Source organism: Dendropsophus ebraccatus, chromosome 1 (assembly GCF_027789765.1).
Source record: "Dendropsophus ebraccatus isolate aDenEbr1 chromosome 1, aDenEbr1.pat, whole genome shotgun sequence".
Taxonomy (NCBI): domain Eukaryota; kingdom Metazoa; phylum Chordata; class Amphibia; order Anura; family Hylidae; genus Dendropsophus; species Dendropsophus ebraccatus.
The window spans coordinates 77,603,592-77,631,038 of NC_091454.1; the positions used below are offsets into that span (position 1 = coordinate 77,603,592).

General features: G+C 40.7%; 1 long non-coding RNA gene across 1 annotated transcript in view; it reads right to left on the reverse strand.

Moving 5' to 3' along the window:
- The window catches only part of LOC138794919 (uncharacterized), a 47,673-nt gene that overhangs the window by 8,121 nt on the left and 12,105 nt on the right, over positions 1-27,447 (reverse strand). Inside the window, exons 2-4 of the long non-coding RNA XR_011363528.1 lie at positions 26,171-26,440; positions 3,673-3,849; positions 1,761-1,923 (exon numbers count right to left, since the gene is read on the reverse strand). This is a non-coding gene — a long non-coding RNA (uncharacterized lncRNA). The remainder of the gene's footprint in view (positions 1-1,760; positions 1,924-3,672; positions 3,850-26,170; positions 26,441-27,447) is intronic.

Here is a 27,447-nt window from a genome sequence, read left to right on the forward strand (position 1 = left end):
GGTAAATAGGCTGCAGACGCGACCCACTGGTTAGACTGCCACTGCAGCCTGACTGGTACACATCTCCAGAGACATACTGAAGACGGGTGAGTGTCTCCCTAACCATATAGCCTTATATTGGACTATCATACCTGGTATATCTGTGTAAAGTTTATTTGAGTTTATATGACTACACCGGAATTCATGCTCTTCCCACCTCTCAGATGCCAAGTTTCCATTACCCTCATCATGGCTGGAACAATTGAAGGGCTCTGACTGTCTTCATATACATATTTATTATTTTTTGCATGTACCTCCTTTTTGTGCACCTCTGACCCCTGATGATGTCACGGATAACAGTGACAGAAACGCGTAGGGTGTATGTGACGGTACTTGTGACAGGACACACTGTGATATATATGGGATTGCTTTCCCTAGCAGATAGTGACCTGCTCGAGACATATACGCACTGGATTATAAACTGTGATACATTTGGGACTAAATGGTTCCTTAAACAGACTTTGACTGGTACGGACTACTTACTTACTTAACCGACCAACTAGGATATAGCAACACATTGTAGCTACCGTTGGTCCTTAGGTATTGTTAAGATTTGGAGAGACAGTGCTATACGCACACTGTATATATTGTATAGATTCATTGTACTTTTTGTATACCATTTATTTTATTATGATATGAATAAAAGTTATTTTTTAGCTTACCTCCCTATATTCAATATATTCTTTATTCAGGCTTCCCGTTTCTAGCTACGGAGCCCGGCGGGGGTCAGAAAGCAAGGCAGTACGCGCAGCAGTGCGCTCTGCCCCCTCCCCTTTCTCCCCTGTCGCTGTCACAAGATTATGACAGCGGCAGGGGACATAGGAGAGGGGGCAGAGCGAGGGACATCAGCTTATGGGATCATTATGATCCCATAAACTGATGTCAAATCACGACCTGGGCATTGAGGCATCAATGATCCCAAGTCGTGAAAGGGTTAACAAATGGAAAATCAGGGGCTCTGTAAAAACCAAGAGCAAGAGCCCTTGGAAAGAAGATGCAGCCCCTAGGTGAGAACCACAGCACAAGGAACACCTGACTCATGGTAACCTCCTTCCTTACTGTTGCTTATGTAAAAGACTGGGCAAGTAAATTAGCATGTCCCCTACCATACGCGCCTCTGACTCTCAACACCCTGCAAATGGCTGCTTTTTATTTATGAAGCTGCAGATATCAAAAAGTGTAAATAATCACACTGTAAATAAATTCGCCTTGGCATGAATTTTCTAATCCCTGTGACTGTGTAAAAACCAAACAAGTCAGGTAGACCAACAAAAAGTTTGAGCGAAATTACCAGGAAAATTGTTTGGGATGCAAAGAAAAAAACCACAAACAACATCAGCTAAATTACAGGACACTCTGAAAACTAGCAGTCTGGTTCTTTCAAGATACACAACACAAAATGGGCTGCATGGTCACCAGAAGAAATCTATTACTGCGCAAATTCCACAAAGTATCTCGCCTGCAATACGCCAAACAGCAGAGACAAGCCTTAAAACTTCTGCAATAAGATCATTTGGAGTGATGAGAGCAAAATCGAACTTTTTGGCCACAACTATAAACAGCCATAATAAATGTCCCCCTAGGTCTATAGTGATGCATTATGTTAAATAAAACATAATCCAAATTTACAAGCATTTCTTAAAATGTATCATTTGGGACATATATGCTCACTAATCCCCCATGGGCTGCTTAGTTTTATAACCTATTGCCTTGGTACCTACCTGCCAGACATTCACTTTCTTGCAATGCTCAGTTCAATCCCAGTGAAATGATCAGTCTTATTAGTACTGTCAGTTGGTTTTCATTTGACATGCAGCAAGGGAGATTGTGGGAAAGTATGTGCAAAAACAGGGTCACAGTTCAGAGAGGAAACCAGGAAAAAATCTGATGTATAGGGAAGAGAAATGGTTCAGTGATTTAAGTTACTTTACTATAAACAGCATATTCGTTCTCATTTACATATATGTGGTACACGTAATGTGGTACACATCTGATTTCACCTTCTTTGCTTTGTGACACCACCCCTTTATGTCTTAAGATCCTCTTGGAGTAAATACATATGTGACCAGTAATACCTTATCGTGCCCACCTACCAGGCATGAAGAGAAAAGCACAAGGAAAATATTGGCCTAAATTTATATTATGGGCCCTTTACACCAATTTCTTTTTTACTTACTGATAAATCTGGGCCTTTCTCTATTTACAATGTATAGAGGGTATAAATAATTTAGCATTGGAAAATGTATAATTCATCTCAGAAAAAAAAACTTGATGGGCATGTGCCTTTTTCAGCCTACGTAACAATGTAACAATATGTTTGGCTGCTAGAGAGCTAGTGGATTTATCCTTCAGACTGCAAAGTAGAAGACCAAATATGTTTGAGCTACTGTACAATAAGTCAAAGTCTGCTGGATCATGTCAGTGAATGACTGTATGAGGAGCACCATGCTTTTATGGAGACTTGCATTGTGATTTCTACATGCACTGAGAGTGCTGCTGCTGCTAAAACCTGTACTCCATGTATTCTACTCAGGGCAACAGGATGAATGTGACAAGGAACTTTATCGTAGGGATCAGGTGACTATAAATACAACCTGAAGGTCAAAATTCTAACACAATAATTATGGTCTCAGAAATTTAATTTTGTTAAAAGTACGTATATAGTCTGTTAATTTAGGGATTTTACTATCCAATCTCTCAAAGAACCATGTTTATATCTAGCAATGTACGTAGACTTGGAAGATAAATGGTGAAGGTGAGCATAAGTCACAATAAGACATATTACAGTGACAGCTAACACTTCAAACAGGAACATTGAACACAATGTAACAGGAACTACAAGCTCTTTCCAGTCTGTTAAACACTGAACATGACGGCCTATGTGAAAAGTGTTCTAACATCAATTATTGTCAGATGCCTTGGATAAATGTGTCACTTGGAAAAATAAATGAACAAAAAGCAATGTGTTTTATGTTAAACTATGTATTTAAGCTACTTATACACATTAGGTTAAAGTGATCGAATAGACTAGCAATAGTTGATCAGCAAGATGCTGATACCTGGCACCCCTGCTGATCTGTTTTCCAACTTCAGGGTATGTGCACACTGAGTAATTGTGACGGAAACTCCATCGCGGAATTCTCTATGGAGGCTATGACACGGGTGGAGGCGCGCAGTCCGCGAGCGGCGGATTAGGCGACGGAGTTTCCGTCACTTTTCAGCAGTGTGCACATACCCTCACTGAGAATAGAGCCCAAAGCAGTTGGCTTTGTAGTGTGTGTATTGCGGGAACCGAACAGCTGATTGGAGGACCTAACAGACGTAGGCAAGAAACCCCTTATATTGTTTTCAGACAAGATACAGACCGACACAGCTTTAGTTAACCTAGTAGGAGAAACCAGCTTTTCAGGAAAAGGTTAAGGTGCAGGCAGTGTGATGGAACTGGTGTAAACTGCCTGCAGCAACCAAACACAGCTTCACTTTCATTTTACTAGAGCTAAAAGTTGGGCTTGCTGTGGGCAGTTTACACCAGTTTATATTTTGATAAATCTTCCCCTTAGTGCCTATGTGGTGTGCTCTGCTGAAAAGTCCATTTCAAAGTATATGCTTCATAAGAAATATTGCCGCACTAACCACTATTCGTGCAAAATATGCTTCTTCCACAAAGTGCTTGGACATCAGCAACCACTGCAGCAGATACAGACATCAGTTTGTTCATTAGGTTCACAGGTGACAGCTGTTTCGCACTCTGGTGCGCTTCTGCAGACCCCCTGTATATCTGGGCCACTGACTTTTTCTTCTTGTCAGAATCTGCAGAGAAAAACTGATTCAGTCCAGATTTCCCTGTAGAAACACTGTGGATTTTGCTCACACAAAACAGAGGAACATCCACAGCATATTTTCCCTGTGTGAACACGCAGCTTAATATAGAAAACATACTGTGACCTATGAATTCAGAATATTAGGTAAAGTGCCCTTATATGACAGTTAACAATTACATTCTTTACTTTTTGTATCTCTACTCATTTTACTTATTTAAGTTTGTCTAGGCTGTCAGTTTTCATATTTTCTATTTTTCTAACAAATTTTTTTACAGTTTTACTTTTTGCTGATGTCTCCTGCACTTGTCTGAAACAGTCCTATGCAGTCCTTAGAACCTATGTCAGGAATTTCAGCATCACAATAGTGGTAAAAGGAAGAGGTTGGTGGGATTTGTCTGGCGCAAACACCCCTTTTGGAACACCGGCCACGTTCCCCTGTACCTTCTCTGAATGAAGAGAACTCCTGGCACTGGTGTGAAGTCAAATTCAGGCTTTTATTTGATGCAATGCGTTTCGAGGGTGCAATCCCCTCTTCATCAGGCATAATACAGGTAACAAACAACAATCTTTTATAGTAAAACAGTAATGGACGACCCGGAAGTGCTTTCTGCTCTCTGGTGACCTCTGACATCATCATCCCACATTACACTGATACTAACAAACATTTGGCTAAAAACACATATCTTTCAACCGGAGATTGAGTAAAATAAAATAAAAATACACATCCTCATAAAAAGCGTTCTTTACATTTAGTGGAAATGCTTCTCTACTGTTTTCCAGACTTACAAGATCACTATCTCTATCCCATATGGCTTTATAGTGCTGGACATAGATTATTACCAATATCAACTGCAGGAGGCAGAATGTCTAAATGGTCTAGTGGTAAGTGTCTGGCCTATGACCAATGAGCCTAGCTGAAGTCATGGGTTCAAGCCCCTTGGGAGGTTAATAAATAGTATAAGAGTATAATAAATTTCATTTTACATATATCTATATTGATACTACATAGTACAAGGTAAATCCACCCTACAGTGAGTGATTATGAATTTATATTGTGTGACTGATTATAACCTTATAACCCCACCCAAAAAAAACACTTGTACTTTCAGATAGCTGCTTTTAATCCAAGATCTGTCCTGGGGTCCGTTTGACAGGTGATGCAGTTATTGTGCTAAAAAACAACTTTTAAAATGGTAGCCTATGGGAGTGGCCTAGATTGTGTATGCATTAGGCTGGCACAATTTATCTGTTCCTCCTCCCCGCCCTCCTCATCATTAGGAATGCTCCAGGTAGATTGCCTCCTATTCATCAGCTGTGTCAGCCCGGCACATGGGCTGGATCGTTAAGACACCTGTGCAAATGTTCAGCATGGAGAAAATGTTCAAGTGGCATTCCTAATGAGGAAGAGGGAGGGACGGAGGGGTGGTGCAAAGTTAGGGCACAGATACTCCCATAGGGCACGGGGCTGCCAGGACAGATCTTGAATTAAAAGCAGCTTTCCGAAGGTACAAGTGGTTTGGGGGAGGGGGTCAGTTTGTGGGTACAGAGTTGCTTTAAATAAACTATTACCTTAAAGTTCAGCCAAAAGTATTTTTAATATGTTATTACTTATAGTATGTTAGACAAATTCCTAAGGTACATTAATTATGGGAAATACACATATACTGCTATTTCCTTTAATTTAGCAGATAAGGCAGGGTTCAGACTCTGGTAAAAACCACGATGTCACAAATCAATTGTAATTCCTATGACGTGTCCAGCAGGGGGTGTACTATATGTAGAAGTCTATGGCACTGTATTGTGTCTATGGAAGGGTTATGTAAAGTAATGTAATGTACACTATGCTTTATTGATTGAATCTTTTTCTGATTTGGAGAGGTACCCATGAGTCCACCCAGTCTTTTGTATATGATTTAAATATGAATGACTAGGGGTTAAGTTCACCCCAAACATTGATCAGGAGAGCATAGGCTAGATTTAGTTGTCTATCATGTAGATGGCGGTTTTTATGCAAAAACAAATTTCGAACAAATAGACTCTAACAGCGTTTAAAATTATAATAGTACTTTTACTCCATTTTACCACATTCGTAAAAACTGCATGTTCTAACAACGTCAAAAATAGAGAAAGGCGTCCGCTTTTGAAATTTAAAATAATGTCCGTTATTGGCGCGATTTAACTGACTGCAATGGCAATGCATTGAAGTCAATGGAAAGACGGACGTCCAATGCACACAGCAGCCGTTTTTTTATTAGTTGTTCACACATGTTTTTTCTTTTTTCACTGTTCTTTCTCCGTTTTTACTATTAAATTCAATGGACTTTTTAATTAAGCCGCACCTAAAGGCCAAATAGTGACCCAAACTAGAATAATGTACCAGCAGCCATCATTGCACTAAGGGGAGGCAAGACAGCTAAATGACATCCGTTTTTTTAGACTCAAAATGACAGACGTCATTTTAAACGGAGCTGTGAACATAGCCATACAGAGAATTTTAAAATTAAGGCAAACGTTTTAAAGAATGATTTTGCAAAAAAGGGCTACTGCGCATCGGCTGCAGGAACGTGCCAAACGCCGCCCGGGTCCGGTGGTATAACACCATCCATTGCTATGTTATACCTAGTGTGAACAGAGCCTAAGGCCTTCAACATAACACATTGTACAGGGGTCTTTTTTATGTATTACTATTGTATTGATCAGTTTTTTTCTAATTCTGTGAGCAATTTGCTGAACATATTTGCAATCAAATGAACAATGCTAGCCACTATGTAATCATGTTCGCAGTCTCGTGCTATGTAATGATGGTGGTGCTTCACTCCCCTGCCTGTAACTATATGACCACTCTGCTTGCTTTCTCTACAACTGTCAGTGGTTTCTTCTAAACACCCGATTCTAGCTTTTCTGCTGTCTATATGCCCCCCCATTATTATTTTGTAATCAAGTGCACACATACATAAATAGTAGCAGCAATTATACTGCACACAAAAGTATACATTAGCTTTGAATATATATTACATCTAAAAAAATACCAGCATTCACTGTATCACACATATACCGTATGCATACATGTACCAACAGTGAGTATACTGCATGCAAACAACAAGTACCAGCAGTGATTATACCACATACATAAACATAGCAGCAGTGTTTATACCACATGCACACACATGTACCAGCTGTGTGACCAGTGACCAGCATCCCCACTGTCTCTGTGCCTTATAGATTATCATCTCATGCTATATGGCAAAGGGCAGTAATGTTGTGATTTATAAAGGATGGGATGGTGAGATCATGAACTATAAAGCATGGGACCGCATCACCTCATTTCACACCATGCATTATAGTTCACCTCCCTTAATCAAATGTAATAACCCTCCAGAGTGCCACTGTAATGGTGGAGATCACCTAATACAGTAGACTACTCCCAAATAGCACCTTCATTAGTCACAGTGAACTCCTAATAGCACTACCCATAATACCTCCCTCTGACCTAAATGCAGTCAATCACCAATTTTTATTCATGCAATTTTCAAAAACCAACATTTAAAACAATAAACGTAACTGACAAAGAGCCTTTCACAGGCATCGAATCATACAAAGTAAGGCCAGATGGCAAATCTCACTCCAGCATATATCTGCTGTATAATACACATATGCACATTCACACACACAACAAATATTTACACTTATGCACTCTTACACGAACCTTATGTTATGAGCTATTTCCTGGCTTGACAGTTTATTACACCGGTCCTACGAGGCTGTGGATGAGTCAGGACCTTTAGAAGGCAGAGCTGATGATGATGCAGAGGGGCTAAGCACAGGACACAACTCTGCAGTGTCAGTTTCTTGGTCTAAAGGCTGCCGTGCTAAATGCCTTCCCCTTCCTCCCAGACCCAACATTGAGACAGCACACAGTGGACAGAAAGCATGGGAGGGAACACAGGCTTAGGCTGATCAGGAGGAGCAAGCGAGCGCCGACCAGGCAGATCAGTCCTCGCTTTCTCTTAATTCCCCTCTTGCTGCTGACGATGTTACGTAGGGGGCTGGTCTGGCCTGGCCTGAAGCACTAAAAGCGGGAATAGACCGGCACCATGCACAGGAACCGGGCCGCGGTTCAAAAAAAGGACTGCAGCACCAGCATCCCTGTGCCAGCACCGGTTGATGATTGATGTTAAAATATTAAAAATGCAATAGCTCACCGCAACGGCAAGATACAGACCAACTACAGGCATGAAAATAGTCTAAAGCACCGCTAAAAAAAACCTTCCACTCTTGGTTACCATTTGCAAACAGTGTAAAACCATTCCACCACGTTGGTGTGGTGGTTTACACTGTTTGCAAATGGTAACCAAGAGTCCCATTAATTTTGTGGAAAATTTTTTTGGGCGGTTGGGGGGCTGCTTTTGACTATTTCCATGTCTGTAGTGGGTCTGTATCTTGCCATTACGGTGATCTGTTGCATTTTTGTGTGTTTTAGCCATAGCGACATGCTCCTGCCTAGTGTAAATGGTGTTCTAGAAGTGCTGTCCAAATTTGTCTTTTTTCTCAATGTTAAAATCTTAAATCAATGTAACTACTGGTCAGCGTCGTAACTAGAAATGGCTGGGCCCTAAAGTAAACTTTTGTTTTGGCCCCCCTTCCTTACCGACTTACCACTAAGCTATTAGTCTAGTCATAACTACAAGCACACGTCAGGAGTGCTTGCAGCTAAAGGGATATTTGCAGAACCCCAGAGGGGACAGCTCAGGGGGCTCAGCATATTGCAGGGGCAGGCAATGGGGCCCCCTGATGTAGTGGGCCCCATAGCAGCCTCTATGGCTGCTACAGTGGTAGTTACACCCCTGCGGCTGGTACATTTGCTTTAACTAAAATGACAGGGCTGGAGTATGTAATTTTCCCACTTTCAACATGCATGTTGTTGCTGTAAAGAAGCAATATAGAGTAAGGGCAATCACTCACCTTGACAACCAAGATATGTTAGATATATAAAATACTCCAAAAACAATCTTTTTTTTAAAAGGAATTTCATGTTCCAAACTGCTGACACTGCTAGATAGCTGTTAGGTCAAGAAGACACATGATACAAAATATTTATCCAGCTGTGTTTCCAGGATGTAGGAAAATGCTTCTGTTCTCTGGTACAAACAGTCAAAGTGGCTTTCCCAAGATTTCCATAAGAGTTCCTGCTGGTAGTGTAAGGTACCAAAGAAACTACTGTGAAAAGCAATGTGTACACTTTGCCCGACATGTACAGTCTATCTATCCCTGATCCTTTCTTCTAGCTCAGTGCTTCTAAAACTATAAGGGGAAGGAGGTCTTACTAGTAAAGCACCCAAGATGCTTGTGAGGTGCTGATGGGGCAGCAATTTAAATAGAAGTACTGTAGTTATAATGTTATTTAGAGTTTTTGAGACAAATGCAAAAGAAATGACAGGCTGACAGGCTCCCGACCCCCCATTAGAGCGCCCTATACTCACGTGATCCCGCCAGGTCCCACTTCCTGAGCCGGTCGGGTCAAGGAGATATCAGCGCCCGGGATCACGTGAGTATAGGAAGATCTAACAAGGGGCGGGAGCCTGTCACCCCGGCACGGGGGTGACAGGTCCTCTTTAAGATACGTTATTAGTTTAGAAATATATTTTAAACAATGGTGAGGCTCAGTCCTAACCTTGTTCTGGATGGTGAAAAAAAGATTAAAGGGTGCTGTTCTAACCTATAGTTGCTTTTCCCATTATAGTTTATATGTATTATCTAGTATACATTGAAGTTTTGCTTGTTCTTCTTCCCTTGACAGTATTTTACAAAAGCTTTATTAATGCATCATTGTCATCTCCTGTAAAATCAGCTGCTGTGACTGCAGGTATATACGTTAGATCAGACATGATCTATGTCTTCACCAGTTGCCAGGGGAAGCTAACGGAGAAATGATTAATAGGAGGTAGGGCTAGTGACTCTTCAGTTGTTACAGAAGGAATGTGAAAACTATACTTGTCTATAATCAGGGTATTAAATGATAAACAATATCATAAACTGTACATTTAATTGTTTGTAAAGCTACGAGGGTGAAAAGTTCATGTTTCTCCAATTTTTTTCCCCACAATTAATTTACATTACATAGAAATAAATTATGGATACAGCAAAAGAACTGCAGTTCATCTTGAGTCAAGTACCTTTGAAACAGTATGATATTTGTCTCCATATTACTGTTTTCATAAATATATATATTTTCCATGGCATAAAGTTCTGACTTGTTCCTTTCCTCCTAGACAGGTACTACTGACACAGTATGTCTGATACAGTCCAATAAGTGGCAAAGTTTGGACTGAACCTGGGTTCAATGGGATCAGTTAGTAACAACCTGTTGTCAATTTATGCACTTAGGAATAACAGAAGAGATTTAAGAGAGTATTCTCCAGAATTGTTTGGATTTGTAATTCAAGTATTTACGAAGACTAAAGACATGTCTGAATAGGCAACAAGTCCATTTTCTAGTCTTTTAAGCTAAGTAGACAAATACTATATATATACTGTAAAAAAGAATTAGACCCCAGCTCATAATGATTGAACTAACATTTCATGCAGTCCCATTAGCAAAGGTGTATAACATTAATCCCCCACCAACGCAGTCTGCCTTACATTTGTAAAAAAAATGGGCTGTTCTAAAGAGCTCCTTAAATTTCAGCATGGTACTGTAATAGGTTGCCACCTACTAGACCTTCCTTGATCAACTGTCAGTGGCATTATTGTGGGAGTATTTAGGAACCACATGACCTCAGCCATGAAGTAGTGTAAAGTTATAGAGCTTGGTTGCCAAGTGCTTAGGCACATAGGTCAAGATTTTGAAATCCAAGACAAAAATGTGTCTGATTTTTGCACCAACCACAGCTCTGCTTTCATTTGTTAAAATGACCTGTTATTAGTTGCTAAATTAATCCCTCCAAGACAGGGCCCTTTGATGCACAAAAGTCCGGGTCAGATTAATGCAATGTTCCTCCCTGCTTTTAAAGAGCCATAACGCTTTTATTTTTCCACCTACATGGCTGGTTGAAGTGTCATTTTTTGGTGTAAAAGAAAATTTTTTTATCGCGCTTTATTAATTAATATAATTTATTAAAATCAGCAATCCTGGTGTGTGTTTTTTTTTTCCATTCAGGCTGGGTTCACACTACGCATATTTCATTCAGTATTGTGGTCCTCATATTGCAACCAAAACCAGGAGTGGATTGAAAACACAGAAAGGATCTGTTCACACAATTTTGAAATTGAGTGGATAGCCGCCATTTAATGGCATATATTTGCTGTTATTTTGAAACAACGGCTGTTATATTGAAATAATGGCAGTTATTTACTGTGATATGGCGGGCATCCACTCAATTTCACCATTGTGTGAACAGATCCTTTCTGTGTTTTTAATCCACTCCTGGTTTTGGTTGCAATATGAGGACCACAATACTGACTGAAATATACGTAGTGTGAACCCAGCCTTATGCTGTTCCCCGTGCGGGAACAATAATGTTATATTTTAATAGATCGGACAATTCTGCACGCTACGATACGTAATATGTTTATTTATTTTTTAATATTTTTATTTTTATAATGGGTTTATAAGGGTTTTTTAATACTTAAAAAAAAAATTAAATCTTTTTATCACAGTTAAACATGCAATCAATAGATTGCATATATTAATCTATGCTATGCCATAGTATAGCATAGATCAGTGTTATCAGCAATCTATGTATAGAGCCTGCCTGAGAGCAGACTCTATACATGGATCGCCGATCCGACAGGACGGAGGTAAGTGGCTTACCCCCGCCTGTCGCCACAAGCGATCGGGACCCCCGCAGCATGGCAGCTTGTTATGTCACTGAGTTACTTAAACCACGCGATCGCTATAGATCACATCGTTTAAGGGGTTAATGAGACGCAGCTGCCTCTTATTACCTCTGTCCCCGGACACACTGATGTGTGCAGGACCGCTCTCACTGCAGCGGTCCCGCACACATCAGAAGCCCTGTCAGTGCAGGAACGTATATATACATTCCTACTGCACGGGGTATGTGCAGAAGTAACGTGTATATATATATGATTCTGATGGAAAGGGGTTAAATAGACAAAATTTAAACACATTTCTGTCCCAAGACCCCCATACACCTTGAATAACTGAAGGCCGAAGGATCGCCCGGACGTCAGTTATATCTCCCGCCTGCAGCCCGTCCCCCCATACACAAGAATGTTCAGCAAGGCCGAGAATTTCCGTGTTCTCTATGGGGAGGGGAAGCGTAAGCTGCAGCAAAAGTGTGCTCTCTGCTTATCACTCTGTGAACAAAGGGATTGGCTGTGATTTTTTTTTATCAAGGCCAACCCCGATCAACACCGACATAATTTGTAAGTGGTTGTTCAGAATGGCCCTATACACCTTAGACTGACGGCTTGTGGCAGGTTTGGCCGTCCATGTCTATGGTTTACGGGGACTTTTAGACTAATAAATCTGGACCACAGTGCATAAGTTGCCAAAATTCTGTGGAGCTCTAAACCTCATGTGGCATAAAAAATGAACATACAAACTGCACTGGGAGCTCTATGGCATGTGTTTCCATTGCAGAGGATTGGTAGTTACACTGGTAAAGTTAAAAAGAAACCAACGTATCTTAGCATATCCTAGTTATCGAATACACAACTGTACTATAAGACATAGGCTGATCTAAAATTTAGAATTAGCAAAAAAAATTGGACACATTTTTGTCTTGGACACATTGATAAATCTTCGTTTGTGGTTCTAATTAGCAAGAAAAATATAGTTGGTGTGTTTTTTTATCTTATAGAAGCATTCACTATGCAGTTAGCGGATGACATATGTGGAGGTTTAGTTTTGTTTACTCACTGCAGATGTAATGTCGTTTTCATAGATTAAAGCCAAACCATGTACTGTAGATCCAATCTTGGTTTTGGCTGCAAGAAATTAATACCAATAAGGCCTTTTAAAGGTGGACTGTTGTCCCCAAACCCCTTGATCATTCTCAATAGACCATAAACTATATAGTCCTTCCTCCGTGTTTATTCATTGACTTATACTAACATGTTCTGTGAGCTTAACACACATGCTTACACATTATTATTATTTTGATGAAACCTTCAAGTGACTCTGTACCCACAATCTGATCCCCCCAAACCACTTGTACCATCGAAAACCTGCATTCAATCCAAGATCTGTCCTGGGGTTTGTTCAGCAGGTGATGCAGCTATTGTCCTAAAAAACAACTTTTATAATTGCAGCCCTGTGTCAAATTGGCGTGGCCTACAGTATGTGTCCGCCCTAGGATTGCAATGCCTCCCCACCCTCCTTATCACTAGGAATGCCTCCGGGCAGGATTTTGCCTTTTCCTCACCTGAACACTGCACAGGTGCCTTAATGATCCAGCTCATGTGCAGTGTTCACTCAGGTGATGAATAGGAGAAATCCTGCCTGGGGCATTCCTAATGATGAGGAAGGCAGGGAGGAGGGACAGAAAGGTGTTGCAAGCCTAGAGCATACATACTCTAGGCCATGCCAATTTGACACAGGGCTGCAAGTTTTAAAGTTTTTTAGGACAATAACTGCATCACCTGCCGAACGGACCCCAGGACAGATCTTAGATTAAAAGCAGCTATCCAAAGGTACAAGTGGTTTTGGGGGTCAGATTGTGGGTACAGAGTCGCTTTAACCAAAAATACTATAGTGATCCCTCAACTTACAATGGCCTCAAGATACAATATTTTCAACATACAAACATACAATGTTCCTTTTTGGACCATCGTAACTTGAGACCAGACAACATACAATGCTACAGACACTCCAGATCTGCGGAACATGTAAAAAAAAAAAAACTAGCTGATCAACCAATGAAAGAGGCTATTTTACTGGCAAAATCCCAGTATTAGTACTGTCTGGTATCTCCTCTCTACAGGACAGTGTGATACTACATGTCCTGTGCTGCTCTTTACCTGAGTTGCGCCTTTGGGCACCAGGTGAGGGCGGCTTCATTTTATTTTTCTGGAACCCTGTGTGATCCATTTAAAACCCTAAAAATGTTCTAGACCTCTACATAGAAGGTACCTTAGAGTCTCTTGTAGCTCTTTCTGACTGTTGTATGTCTCAACATACAATGGTTTCAACATACAATGGTCGTCCTGGAACCAGTTAATATTGTATGTTGAGGGACCACTGTATATTGTCGTCTATACTACACACTACAATAAGTACATTCAAGCACATGTAATATAAGCACAAAACTCTTGCAATTTGTATACATTAAACCTGAATGTGGAACATGTTAAAAATCTGGATTACATAACAATGGTCAAGGATAGAGTTTAACCATTCTGACCCATCAATAGTGATAACTGGAGTTCTGAGCATTAGGAATATTATGCAGTTTAATCTCCATCAGCTGACCTGTCAGATAACATCAGCTGTCACCAGAATAAATCACTTTATATTGATGAGGGAAGGAAAGATTCTGAGTATAATCCCTGTACTGTGTCTAAATAGCCTAACACCCAGGGTCAGACATATATATTTTAGAACATATTCCCTATTGGAAATCAGAACTCACCCAGGATTTATATGACCACATGCAAGTGACATATAGAAGTAACCTTTGTACATGTCACATAAATCTGCTAAGACACAATGACATCTTATATCTCTTGTAATTTATGGGTGAAGGAGCATTATCCAAACAAGATAATACACGGTATCTGTGCTTCACAAAGCATTGTATATAAAGCTGCTTCTTACAGCAAGGTATATATGTATATTACGGCAATTTCTTATCTCTCTCCCTATATACTGTATATCTATAATGATATTCATTCAGTAATATATTGTTTCTGTTACTAATATGCGCTGACATTTCCACACGCGCTATTACAGGAGACAGGTTTACAATCTGCATTGCATCTGTTCTCCAGCGCATACCCTAAAATGTCTAGTTATTATGTACTATTTCTGTAGCACATTCCATCTCATTTAAATGCCAGGCATTGTATGGAAGATTAATTAAGATGATTTATTTCTGTATACGTGTTTTGTATCAGAACAATGTTGGAATAAACTGTTTGCAAGCCAGAGCGAATGGGTTAAATACATTGTAGGTTCACATCAAATTTGTTCATTATCAAATGTTTTGGATGCAACCAACCGTATCCATATTGACAACACTGCTTAGAAACAGAAAACATTTCCATTTGCTCAGTGGCCAAGCAATCTGTGATTCCAATCAACCCTTTCTAACTGTGAAGGCAACATGTCTAGGGTCAGATCACGATTCATTTATTTTTAGCAATTGCACAGTAAATGAAAAAATTGGAACAGCCTCCTTAGTATTGTGTGCATTTATATGGCTTTTCATGACATATGATGTATTTTATGTAGTTCTTTATTATTTTAGCACTTCTTGGCAATTACTTTTTTACTGCCTATGTTAATGACAATTAGAGTGCTGTGTATTGTATAAACAGTATCTTACACAATTAGGATGGCTGTAAGATAAGGTCCTGATACGGATGATGTTATTTAAACGTACTACACCTTAATATACTGAATGGCTCATCTGATCTAGAAGAACGATTTTCAAATAGTTAATGCATTTTCATTTTCATCAATTAGGGAACCACAAAAAGCGCCTCCCACTTTCCCTGGGGGTCGGAGCACATCTGGAGATTAGCGCACACTATGTAATTCTTCATTTTCCCTGGAGTGGCGCTGCAGGTTTGCAACTGGTCACTTAGCTGTGGGGCCACATGTTGACAACTTATTTTCCAGTGCCCCATCTAACAAGTGGAGATGGTAACAAGAATATATCCCATTTAATTTCTTTATTTATTTTAATGTGTAAAAAGTATTCTAGTGATTATTCTTGGTCCATTTCCTAGCGTATACTATATTTTTGGACTAAGCTACCTGGATTTTGGAGTCCACAAAAACAACAGTTTACACTCAGAAATCAAACATACTTAGTTACTTCTAAACTACATTTGGTCCATTAAAATCAATGGTTTCTGTGCGTGTACACAATGCTATGTCAGCATATCATTTTGTTAATATAGCTTTGACATATAAAGAAAAGACTATTGTCACTTACTTATCTAGCCGCACTCCAGTGATTGTCCCTTCTGCAGTACTGGAGGCAGGCTGACAACCCAGCATCTGTGGGCAGGAAAGCCAGGCCAAACTAGAGCTGGCAGGCAGACCATGCAAATCAGGGGTGAAAGATTTAAAAAGACTCACTACCCACATTCTGCCCCCTTAACCACTTGTACCTTCGGATAGCCGCTTTTAATCCAAGATCTGTCCTGGGGTCCGTTCGGCAGGTGATGCAGTTATTGTCCTAAAAAACAACTTTTAAACTTGCAGCCCTGTGTCAAATTGGCGTGGCCTAGAGTGTCTAAGCCCTAGGCTTGCACTGCCTCTCCGTCCCTCCTCCCTGACAGTACAAACAGATTGTGGGTACAGAGTCGCTTTAAATGAGCAGCTGATGCTCCACAGGTGCCCCTGATAGTTTTGCCTTGCCTGACTTTACCTTTATCTTGTGTTCCTAGATCCTGTGTACATGACCTCAGCACCTGACCTCTGCTTGTATCTTGAATTTGTACTTTGCTCCTGTGTTTCTGACCTCTGCTTTTTTATGATATTTCCTTTCTGGATTCTGGATTTTGTACTGTGTTTTCTCTCTCTCTCTCTCTCTGTAGACCCCTGGCTTATTATCTGACTTTAGTTCTTGTTTTAATTTGTAGCTCAAATGTTCCTGGTTGGTTTTGACTGACTACTCTGTCTTGATGGCCCAAGCACTTACCTGTGTGGAGGCCATCACCCAGTTGTGGTCTGCTGCCCAGTGCAGCACATCAAGTGGACTGGGACAGAGATCCGGGCTCACTGCACCCACTTGATATTACAACTATATGAGGAAAATTATATAAAGACAGCCTAATCATTAACAAGTAATGAACTAATCCCATGGATGACATGCATTACAGAAGTACTTTTTTTTGCACTTACCATCACCATTTCTACAATGCCTGTTTAATCTGTTTAATTCCAGTCTATTTAGTAACTTTAATTGGAAGATGTGATCACCAGCCCAACCGACAGAAAATCAGTGTTTATTATATGAAGTATTCTGTCCTGGGTTATCTGACTTAATGTAAACAGGATGACATCATCACCTAAGAGATTATCTCTGCCCCCCCCCCCCCCCAACACACACACCTTCCAATCTGTATGCTGCTATGATGAGTATATACCTCCTCTTAGCCTGTGCTCACATGTTTTGTTTTTGCAACTTTTGACACTCAGTATTTTTGCTAAGTATCTTGCAACCAAATCCAAGAGTGGATTAAAAACACAGAAAAATTATGTTCACATACTGTTAAAATTTTGTGCACTGTGAAATTTAATGGAAAATAATTGCTGTTATTTTAAAACTACGACCGCTGTTTTAACCTCTTAAGGACGGAGCCAATTTTTGTTTTTTCCTCCTTGTGCATAAAAGGCCATAGCACTTGCATTTTTCCACCTAGAAACCCACATGAGCCGTCACTAATTGTACTTTGCAATGACAGGCTGAATTTTTTGCATTAAGTACACTGCGAAACCAGGAAGAAATTCTATGTGTGGTGAAATTGAACAAAAAAACGCATTTCTTTTATTTGGGGGTATTTTGTTTTTACGCCATTCGCCCTGGGATAAAACTGACTTGTATAACTTTTCTTTTATCTGATGGCCTGTAAAAAATTCAAACCATTGTTAACAAATATATGTTCCTTAAAAACGCTCCCATGCTAATAGCGCTTTTATCCTGTGGTCTATGGGGCTGTGTCAGGTGTCATATTTTTTTGCGCCATGATGTGTTCTTTCTATCGGTACCTTGATTGCACATATACGACTTTTTGATTGCTTTTTTCTGGATTTGATGCGACCAAAAATGCACAATTTTGCACTTTGGGATTTTTTTGCGCTTACGCCATTTACCGTGCGAGATCAGGAATGCAATAAATTAAAAGTTTATTTACTTTTATTTAAAACATGGGAAAAGGGGGGTGATTTAAACTTTTATTAGGGGAGGGGCTTTTTACTAATGAGAACACTTTTTTTTTTTACACTTATACTAGAAGCCCCCCTGGGGGACTTCTAGTATATACTCACTGATCTCTCATTGATCTCTCAGCCGAAAACGAACGAGTGCTGAGCCGGGCGGAGACCCCGGCCGGCACCAGACACAGAGATCGCTCCTCCGGGACAACGTCCCGGGGGGGGGGGGGGGCGATCCCTGCCACTAGACACCAGGGAAGAGCTGCAGAAGGTAATCAGATGCAGCTGTCAACTCTGACAGCTGCATCTGATTACCTTATTAGCGGGCACGGCGTTCGGACCGTGCCCGCTAATAGCCGCAGTCCCGGGCTACACGCGGCACCCGGGATCGCGGCGGTTCAGAGCGGGGCCGCTCTGAACACCTCTTGCGGACGCATGATGTACGGGTACGTCATGCGTCCTTAAGAGGTTAAAATAACGACTGTCATTTTTTTTAGCATACACAAAAATTAGTTTGACCACATTTTTCTGTGTCTTTAAAGTAACTATTTAAAAATGGATTAATTAAATTAACTGCAAAAACACAGTGTGAACTTTTTTAGTCTTACTTGACTGGACTCCAATATCTCGTTGATTAGAACACCGCATGATGTTGTTAGGAACTGCAGTAATGAGGCTCCAACCCCATGGAAAATGTAGGCAGCATTAAAAAAAAAATCACTTCAGTGGGCATGGAACCAAGATGGCTGAAATCCTAAGCCACACAAACTAAAACAGGTAAACACAGGGCATATGAGCCTCTACTAGAGATGAGTCAATAGCTGGAAATCCTGGAAAACTGGGAGAAGTTTCCCAGTATTGGATCCAGCTTTTCCTGGCACCAGAGTGGCAGGGAGCAGAGCAGCGCAGAAGGGCTGGCAGCTTGATGAGTGAATCACTGACCAAACTAAGCACTTGGCTTTGATTAGATGAGCGATTTGCTCATCTCTAGCCTCTACCTTATTCTCTAATAATATTCTATCTTACTATATAAGAAAAAAAAAAATTCCAGAGTGCTTGTGAAATTTACATTACACATGGTTATGGGGGAGGGGGTAACAGAAAAATGGAACATTTGCAAACCTAGGTCATCATTAGGCTGTCATAGAGGTTACAGGTGAGGGACAGAGGTTAGGATAACCATTACTTAGCATGTACAGTAAATTGCAAGAAATGGAAAAGTCTACAGTGAATAGTAAGAAAAATAATTGATTAATGTACAGATAATAAGGAATACCATATTTTAACAATAAAACTTAATTATACACTGCATGATCTAAAGAGACTTTTATCCCCTTCGTTTTAGCATGTCTGTAGTATATTGAGAGAATATATCTGGGGTAGCTGACCTTTTACAATTCATATCCTATTCTCTGCATAGGCCACCAATATCAGATTGGTGGGGGTCCCAACCCCCCTTTGCTCAGCCATTTATGGCGCTTGTGCAATAGGCTATCAATATTAATCTGAGGTATGGGGGAGCTCACCTAGAATACAAGAAAAACAAGGGGTGCAGCTAAGTGTCCAAGGAAACGACCTTATGCAAACAAACAAGAAAAAAGCTGGACACTATAGTAAAGCGCACACCACTATATCCAAATAAAATGCAATGTTTATTAGGACAAACAAAAAGACACCACAACAAACAGCAATAAAATCAATTCAAAACCACATAGGTATATAGAGGACTGTATACTCTCCTACTTCACCAGGGAATCAAACCATGTTAGTAGTGCCCCACATGATCAGATGTAAACTATAAAGTACACAACTAGAATGGCTGCCAAAAATACAAGAAAAGATCTATAGATAATAAATAGTACACAATATAAGAAGCAAAAAGTGCTACAGTGCAAACGTGCAAATAGAGTATTGAGTCATTGTAAACACCAATGTAAACCTCTAACGTAGAAAAGGAGCCAAACCATGTATACAACCCCAAATTCAATTACATGGGAGCGGATGCCCTGGTGCAGACCCAATGCGTATCGTCACACACAGTGACTTCGTCACTGTTCAATTCAATTTGGGGTTGTATACATGGTTTGGCTCCTTTTCTACGTTAGAGGTTTACATTGGTGTTTACAATGACTCAATACTCTATTTGCACGTTTGCACTGTAGCACTTTTTGCTTCTTATATTGTGTACTATTTATTATCTATAGATCTTTTCTTGTATTTTTGGCAGCCATTCTAGTTGTGTACTTTATAGTTTACATCTGATCATGTGGGGCACTACTAACATGGTTTGATTCCCTGGTGAAGTAGGAGAGTATACAGTCCTCTATATACCTGGTTATATATGTGGTTTTGAATTGATTTTATTGCTGTTTGTTGTGGTGTCTTTTTGTTTGTCCTAATAAACATTGCATTTTATTTGGATATAGTGGTGTGCGCTTTACTATAATGTCCAGCTTTTTTCTTGTTTGTTTGCATAGGCTATCAATTTCTGATGGCTGCAGTTGTTTCAGTTTCCTGTTGCCTGTCCTGCCATTGCCATTCTTTGGGAAAACACTGCAGTTACTTGCATCACTGCTACAATAAGTGCAGTGCCTGCAGTATGAGCAGCAGCAAACACTGAAGAAGCTGTGGCACTCTGACATTCATGGCCAAGAGGATAGGTCAAATAATCTCTTCGGTTTCTGTCTGTATTCTGTTAATACCTCCTGCAGGGCAGGCGCAGGGAGTCTGAAATTCTAGGTCATTACAGGATTACTCCTGCAGGTAAAGAATAATATCAATATTTTACGGAATTGAAGGGGTTGCCTGATCAATGCCAATACTCTAGCATAGAAGAAAACCATATTCACCTCTCCCCTTTTTTTTCAACACCTTTCTGGGAGATAATATAAAGTTCATGCTGTATGCCAAGCTGTGGCAACATGTAATGGGTAGCACGTGTAGACCCATTGTTATCTTACCAGTGTGACTTGGGGCTAAACTCGGGAGCAGAATCTGTGTTTCCACCTGCTCTATGATGTACAAAATGGACTATGTAGCTAGAGAATACCAGATTGCTAGCTTGATACCAGATTGCTTAGATATTGCTAACATATGAGGCAATCACATAATGGCTAGGCGCAAAAATACAGTGTTAAATTGGCCTTTGGCACATTCCAGTTACTCCAAGATGAGAAGGTACATTCAAGTCAATGTCCCTAGCAACTGATCAGATTACTACTTTCATTTTCAAAAGGGCCTTTGGAAAGATGAGAGCAGGAATCAGGGTTGTAACCCCCTCACCCCACCCCAGGGCCTCTACTGAGATCCCCTAAAGGTGACATACAGCTCCTACAGCCTCCCACTTCTCCAGACAACATTCCAACACCCACTACCCTAACCCCCCTCCCAGCCATACAAACAACTATGTGACCCCCCCCAGCCATAGAAACAATTACCCAAACCCCCAGCCAAACAACTATCCATCCCTCTCCCCCAGTCTAATAGCTATGCAAACAACTATCCCCCTACCAAGAGTTCTTACCAAAGTGCAGAGGGACACAAGAGGTGCCGCCATCACAAGCACAAGCATGTGCTGTCTGTCTGTTGGTGCACCCCAAACGAACCACTATGGGAGGAGGGGGCCAGCTTGGGGGCACTCTGGCAGACAGACAGCATATCCAACCTAGAAATCCAACTATGACTCTTCATGCCAGAGAATATAAGCATTTTTCTACATTATAAAAGCACAGCTGTATATATTAAAGATACCATGTGTCTCCTTGGGGTAACAGCTATCTAAGGCCCCATTCAGTGTCAGTTTTTACTGTCAGGAAATCCTGATCAGGAGGCCTCAAATGGAATCAGGAAAGTATCAGGATTTCCTGACAATAATCAGTTTTTACCTTCAGGAAACCATCAGGAAAAGCCTTCAGGATTTCCTGATCAGAAGAAAAAAATAGGACATGATGGGAGATGTAGTTCTGCAAACTGCATGGTCACAGCTTGCATTACTACAACTCCCATCATGCCTGGCTGACAGGTTATGATTGGAGTTGTAGTTCGGCAGTCTGTGGCCACCCAGGTTGCAGGTCATAATGGGAGTTGTAATTCTGCAACCTGGATGGTCACAGGCTGCAGAAGTACAATTCCCATCATGACCTGTCAGCAGGACTTGGTGGGAGTTGTAATTCTGCAACCCGGATGGCCACAGGCTGCAGAAGTACAATTCCCATCATGACCTGTCAGCAGGACTTGGTGGGAGTTGTAATTCTGCAACCCGGATGGCCACAGGCTGCAGAAGTACAATTCCCATCATGACCTGTCAGCAGGACATGGTGGGAGTTTTAGTTCTAGGGAAGGGGGGTGATCTCAACTGTCCTGGCTCCTGGTCTTCTGATGTTGAACCGGTGGTAAGGATACATGGGTGCCGCGGGCGCCCGGGGGGGGGGGTCGTGTCACGGCCGTATGGGGGGGGCTGCTGTTGAGCGAGGGGGCCGAACTGAGGTCCGAGGGGGGAGGACGTGCTGCTGGGTGAGGGGTCCGGGCAGGTGCCGCTAATCTGAGGCCCGGGGGTGGGGTGGGGGTGCTGCTGGGTGAGGGGGCCGCTAAACTGAGGTCCGGGGGGCCGTGTGTGTGTGGGGGAGGTGCAGCAGGAGGCCAGGGGTGCCAGGGCAGACGGGGACGGCAGGAGCAGGACGCCAGTGCACACCGGGATGCGCGGCACCAGGAGGCCAGGGGAGCCAGGTACAGGTTGTAAGTTATCGGGGAGAGGGGTACAGGCGGTGGGGGTTACAGGCGGTGGGGGTTGCGCAGGCAATCCGGAATCCCGGGCACTTTCCTGATGTACATCAGGAAAGTGCCCGTGATTCCGGCACTCCTATAGACTTCTATGGGGGGGATCCAGGCTGGTATTCTGGACAAAAATAGGACATGTCCTATAAAATCCAGATCTATTTTCCGGAACGGACACCCTTTCGGATAAATCTGGAAGGGTATCCGTGACTAATTAAAGTCTATGGGTCTGGAAATTCGGATGTTTTTTCCAGACGTGTGAAGTAGGCCTAACAGCGTCAGCATTCTGAACTGTAAATTACAGCTGACAGATTCCCTTTAAACTACATAAGACCCAAGGCCAATCTTTGCAGATAGCTGGCATAATTCTGGACATTGCATGTTTCTCGCATGGACAACTGACAATGAGTTTTATTAGGTATAAATATTTATGTCTATGCATGTCACAATAAAGCTGCCAATGTTGTTCACCAATAGACTCTGTGATAGTTCAGCTGTTAGGTATGGATGAAAAATTTAAAAAAAACTGTGTGCAACTGCCAGCTTATTTAGGGCTACTAGTGCATGAGCATAGATTGGCCTCCTGGGCACACTTGGAACAAATCCAATGAACATACATAAAGACAAACATGTTATACTTGGGCAGCACTGTTATTTTTCTTGTACTGTACTATATATGCAGGGCTCGGGAATTACGTTTTATGTTCCTTAGGCAACTGGATCTATAGCTCTATAACTACTGAGGATATCTGGAGTTCCACACTAGTGCTTCCAAGCCAAGCTTCACTTTATTAATATCATGATGTATGTGCCCTGTAACAGTAGTGTTATAGAAAGACAGCAAAATGTGTCTTGAATTTTGCAAGCTTTTTTAAATATACTTTTTACATGCCTACATGCATGTTTGCCAGTTCAAAAGACTGCAGATGCTTAAAGGACAAGTGCCATGAAAAACTTTTTCCCAGTAATTGAAGCACATTACAAAGTTATATAACTGTGTAATATGCTTCAATCACCTATCTGCCTCCCTTCCCTGTCTTTTCCCCCCTCCACCCCCCACCAGGAAGTGTCCTAACTTACACAGACCTGATTACTGTCGTCACCGTCACCAAGCTCTTCTCTCAGCTCCTTCTCCTGTTACACTAGCCTCCCCCCTCCCCAGTAATCAGGTCTGTGTGAGAGTCAGGACACTTCCTGGTGAGGGGTGGAGGGGGGAAAAGACAGGGATGGGAGGCAAATAGGTAATTGAAGCATATTACAGAGTTATATAACTTTGTAATGTGCTTCAATTAATGGGAAAAGGTTTTTCATGGCACTTGTCCTTTAAAACCCAATTCCTTCAGAAAATGTAAAGGTACTTGAAAGACAACCAAGGCCTATCGTTGCAAGAGTTCCTTATAAATTTGGCACTTTGTGAAACAAACTTAATAGCATATATCACTGATTTATGTGAAGTTGGTAATTTTACAACTGAGTAGGGTATAAATAACATTTCTAGTAATGCCTTAAAAAGAAAGTTCTGCACCATATGGACAGATCTTCACAAATTACTGGCTCCTTACTGTTTGCCCCCTGGTTCTTTTGGAACACTGCCATTTGTGTGACTTACACAGACTAATCCCAAGATGCCCCACATTTTCTTGCATAGTTATTTTTAGCAAATTTCCACATTTTTGTCTTTTACAATTTTTATTGCTTGCTTAAAAATCTCATAACGGTAAGGCTGTAAGATGTAAAAGAAAGACATTGCTGCTTGTAGCCCATACACTTCACATGTGTTCTTTTACTGTTGCATGGTTTAGAAAAATGCTTTTATTCTCGTTAAGTGGCTTCCCAAGTCCCTGAATTGCTGCAGGATGCCTTCTGATAGTCCAACACTAAGCCACTAAGCTTGCAACTATGTTTCAGTGCTGAATGTGACTCTCAATGTAAGAAAGTTTGGAGACCACAGTTGTAAAGATATACAATCTATATAATGGCTAAAGAAGCATATGCTTGTGCAGAATCAACTTCCCACAAAATCACAGCAAAGTGAGAAAGTAGATATTGATATGTATCTCCAATTACTGAAGACAAAATCAGGAGTTAAAAATTGTATTTAAAAGACCCACATAGAAAACGCACAGTTTACAATAAGAATTCACATCTCTAAAGTCCCAATGTTAACATTATGGGTATTCCACATATACACTAGGTGGCAATGGTCTTAGTTCCGTGTATATTGCTGTTGTCTCTGAATCTCTGTTATGCTTTTGCCAACAGCCACTTCTGCCTCTCCCTGTAGTGGGCTGGGGTCTGCATACTGCTTGTGACATACATATTGGCCCAGATTTATCAAGTAGCCTAAAACACACTCAGTCTGGTCATTCCCACCAAAAGAGCTTGTTAAGATACAAAACCTGAGCTGTGATTGGTTGCTGTGGGAAAAAATCACACAATATTGTTTTGTTTTCTCAATCTTTCCCCACAAATAATGTTTCTTGTCGCCATGCATCTTTTGGTAAATAAAAGGTGTCAATGCAAAGTACAAGTCCTTGAAAAATGTTATGGCTTTAAAAACATGTGGAAAAAACAAAAACAGAAATAATAGAAATATTCTGGTCTTGAGGGGGTTAGTAGAACTTCCAATAGATGTGATCTGGACATTTCCAAATAGTAGTTGCTTTTGTTTACAATTTTTTTTAATGTCTATCGAAACTATTTGGACATCCTATTGAAGACAGAACCTAACTGAAACCAAACAAATAAGCTAACACAGATTGAAAGGCAACTAGGGAAATGGAAATACATGATCCCATTATTAGCATAATAAAACATTAATACTACGGTCTTCTCATTAGTGCTCATGATATACAGCAGCTCTGTAATAAAGAGGTTATTATAGAAAGAATCTAAGCATCAACTTCCGAGCTATTTTTGGACAATAATCCATCTAATGATAAATATGCCAATTAAAACATGCATCTAATTAATATAGCATTTTAGAGTTTTTTTTTCTAGTATTTTTCATAGCTTATTAAAGTTTCTGAAGGTAGGGTTGATAGAAAGTAATCATGACATGCCTTTATAAAGAGTATTTTTAATGTATGAGAACCATCATTCTCTATAATTGTGTAACGCAGATATATCGTATTAAAAGGCTTCTTCCTGGTTGGGTTCTCTCTTCTAATCAATTAAGCACAGCTGCTTTGACCTGTAATGTGTCTGAAAATAGAAGCTTGTACACTGTATGGAAAGCATCTTTCAGATTCTTCCCTTAAAGCGGAAAGCAAGTATTATCACTGACATTTGGTGCTGTTTTTCTGCTTTGTATGGTATCTAATAAACAGCATTATGAGATACTGGCACCACTCAGCTTACTAGATATGAGCTAGGACTGAATTGACGGGATGATTTCGCCTCCTGAAGGCAGCCATAAACAGGATACAATCATGTAAAAAAGCATTAAAAAAGCACTTGTACTCACCAACTTGCTGCAAAATCAGTCTGTTTATTCACATAAACAGTAGCTTGTGTGTAGAAGGAAGATAAGCGACGGTCCTTCCCAGACAACAGCCATTTCTTGCAATCTGCACTTCTTCCGACCAGGAACATTTTTCGTGCTTTTTACATTTTAAGGAATACTTGTACATTTGAAATATGTTTAATTCTACAGAAAGCATAGGTATAGATTTAGTTTTCTTCATGACAAAACTTTATTTCTTCCCAAGCCAAAGAACTGCAAGGAAGCAACAATCTGTTAAAAAAAAGAAAAATATTTAGAAACATTGGACATATTGATTTGTAACAGGCCACTGATACCTCTTATATGTTCCTGGATACCTTTTTTGGAGAGGCCGCTTTGTACTTGTTTTATAGTAGGTTCTATTCATTTACCATGTAATCATTCTTCTTCAAATGATAATCACTCCTCGGCTTATGTGTTGACATCATTATCTCATTATTGATTATTATTGTCAATCCATAATACAATTGTCTTATTGCCACCCCACGATTGTTTATATTATCAGGCACATGTTCATCAAATAAATGGCCAGCATGTCAGATACACCATGTGTACACACACCAAGCATGTATCTGCAGTCAATTCAAACAGGTTCTTCATCTTCTTCTTTGGTGGCCTATGACATCATTGGGAGGGTAATGTCTAAGCTTATGGGGCTGTCATTCTCCCTATGAGACCCCACCTTTCTCCTCCCACCCATCTGTCACTTGTCCCCACCCCCTTTATGTTGGGTGAACTGGACTCCCTTACTTTTCTTTAGTTGTCTGTAACCTTCAAACCATGAACTTCTACTAACAGTATGTCTTGATGTGTCACAATACAGACAGACCATAAAACAATACAAACATGAACACAAAGACAAGACACGCGAGGGCCCCTCACACCATACATTCTCACACAAAAAATGGCCAAAATACACAAAAATATACAAAAATATCACATTGTCATTGCTTTCCTTCTGGACAAATTTCCATCATTTCTTTATACCTAAGGAATAAGCCGGCAATTAATAGCATTTTCACAAAGCCAAATTTCAGACGCCCATCCTGCTAAACTGTGAAAAAGGAAACATATTAGGGTGATTGTCACAATTCTTTACACTTAAAATAAAAATCATTATTGGAGTAACATGGTTACCAATACCACTGGATTTTCTTTCCCTATTTCCAATTTAACCCTTAGACAACCCAGGGCATATAGTTACGCCATGGAAGTCTGTCCCCAGACGACCTAGGGCG